Source organism: Phyllostomus hastatus, unplaced genomic scaffold (assembly GCF_019186645.2).
Source record: "Phyllostomus hastatus isolate PE091 unplaced genomic scaffold, TTU_PhHast_1.1 phas_scaffold_755, whole genome shotgun sequence".
NCBI classification, from domain to species: Eukaryota; Metazoa; Chordata; class Mammalia; order Chiroptera; family Phyllostomidae; genus Phyllostomus; species Phyllostomus hastatus.
In genome coordinates this window covers 4,175,743-4,178,013 of record NW_025334039.1, presented here as the reverse complement: position 1 = coordinate 4,178,013, position 2,271 = coordinate 4,175,743, and the positions used below count along the sequence as shown (strand labels likewise).

The following is a 2,271-nucleotide window of genomic DNA, read 5'->3' as shown; positions in this document are numbered from 1 at the left end:
AATGGGGTTGCCTGCCTTCCTCTCTACCCCAGATAACACTTTCCTATTTTATTTTTACTCAGACACAGACGCGTGGGGAGGCTGCAGGAGCAGGTCCAATGCCGTTAGATAGCATCGAGGTTCTGGCCGTTCAGCCTTCTTGCTGTTGTTTTTGTTTTCAAAAGGCAAAGAGCAAACCAACCAACCAGCAAAACAGAAGCTGCTTTGCAAATTCAGGGCCAACCGATGGTTCATTGTGGCTCCAAGTTTTTTTTTGTTTGTTTTGTTTTGTTTTTGTTTGTCTTTGGTTGGACTCTTGCATAACAAGGGTTTCTCCAGCTCGTAGGTCATACACCCTGTTTTTCTGGAGGATTTGCATACGTAAGAAACACGTGTTCAGATGCTGTCCCCTGAAACAGATGCCCATGTCTTTCCATTAGACCTTTCCTCACTGACAAGGCTATGGCAGAGGGGAGGTGACAGGGACTGCAGTCCTCATAGTTGCCTGAGTCCCCAGCCAGCTGCCCACCGCCCTGCTGCCCAGGGTCCCAGGGATGTGTGTGCAAGGACACGTGTGGCAGGGACAGTGATTGGCCATTGGAGCTTTGGCCCTTGTCTTCTCTGGCTTCTGTCTGACCGGCCAGCTGGGAGGTGAGTCTGGAGCATTCTCTTTGCTCACTTTCCCAGAGCCACCCAGGCCTTGTCTCCCCCTCACCCCACTTTGTCCTCTGAGAGGCTGAATGCCCCCTGGCAGAGGGGGTTATCTGATTTCCTCAGTTACTAAGGAAACAGAGGACATGCCCACCCCATGGAGGGGAGCTGTCTCTGCCTCCACCTCTTACCTGCCTCAGCAGTCCTGCGAGCACTCGATCTGGGTGAGACTTCCTTCCCCTTTCATGGGAAGCTTTGGCCTTCCCCTGGAGGTTGATAAAAAGAAAAAGAGGTGGGCACTCCACAGGTCTCCCTTACAGGCACCTGGCAGACATCGCTAATGAACCATGATCTGTCCACTGAGCCTGGGGAGGGCTGTCCGCAGGCATTAGCAATCTATCGGGGTTTTTGTTAGAGAGCAAACTCATGTGTCATCCTTTTTCATTCATGCAGGAGGGTGGGGCGGCTCTTCACCTGCCTGTAGCCAACGAGGTGTGAACGCTGGGGTGAGAGGAATAAAGCTGTGTGGTGCGCTTCAAGGCCAAAAGCTGTACCTGAGTCACCTGCTGGACCAGAGCTTCAAGGGACCTACCTGAATGTGGCATCTCCACTCATTTGCTCTGCTGAGTAAGAAACAAAGAGCAAAAATGCCACATCTGGCTCATGTTTTAAAGGTTCTCCTGAGCGGATGGTGGAGAACAGAGCAGGGTGGGGGTGGCAGAAAAAGGAAGTGGGAAGACAAGTTTGGAGGTTATCCCTAAAGTCTAGGGGCTGGGGGGGCTCGGTGACTCCACCCAGGGATGCTGCTTGCACGGGGTAGCGGCAGGTGGGACTCACACCCTGGGGGGTGGTTCCAGCTCAGCCACCCATGTGTGTAGTGGATGGTTTGCCCCGATATTCAGGGATCGGGGCAAGAGTACAAATGGAGTCCTCCAGCACTTAAAATGTTTAATTGAGCTAGCAAACTTTGAAATACAATTACTTCATTCATTTTGCCTTGACAACGTGCCTTCTAATGCCAAAGTAAAAATTATGATTAGGGTCTTCTCCTGTTTCTCTGCAGCAATGGGCGGGGTTGGCGATCTCGCAGAGTCGGGGCTGTGTGCCTCCACTTGGCTGTGGACCACTGGGGCGCATGCGTGGCTGACCCACCTGAGCAGACGCTGCACAGGGCGGTGCCTTCTCCCTGTACCTGCTACCAGTCTGGAGACTCCGCTCTTTCTTACAAACATGGTCCAGGACCTGGTTGTCATCTACGGTCCAATTCAGATGGAACTAAGGTAGTTTTCCCGGGTTTTAGAAATGGCAAATCTTTCTCTGGACAGTGGTTCTGGTCTCACTGTTTGTGAACCAGGTTCTGATCCCACTGAGTGAGTTCTACTCTTGAAAAATAGTTTTAGTGAGAAACAATTTTATATCATAAAGTTCATCTGTTTAAAATGCACATGTTAGTGACTTTTAGTGTATTCATAGAGTTGTGCATCCATCACCACTGTCTAATTTTAGAACATTTTTATCACGCCCGAAAGAAATTCATACCCATTAGTATCCTCTCTCCCTGCTCTTGGAGCCCTAGGTGCCCAGTAGTCTATTTTCTGTCTCTGTAGCTTTGCCTATGGTGGTCATTTCATGTAAATGGAA

General features: G+C 50.3%; 1 long non-coding RNA gene across 1 annotated transcript; it reads left to right on the top strand.

Annotated features, from left to right (window-relative positions):
• The first annotated feature begins 444 nt into the window (after positions 1-444).
• Positions 445-1,842, top strand: LOC123810678. Its single transcript, XR_006784287.1, has 3 exons — positions 445-630; positions 1,084-1,257; positions 1,694-1,842. It is a non-coding gene; the product is annotated as an uncharacterized LOC123810678 (long non-coding RNA).
• Positions 1,843-2,271: the final 429 nt, after the last annotated feature.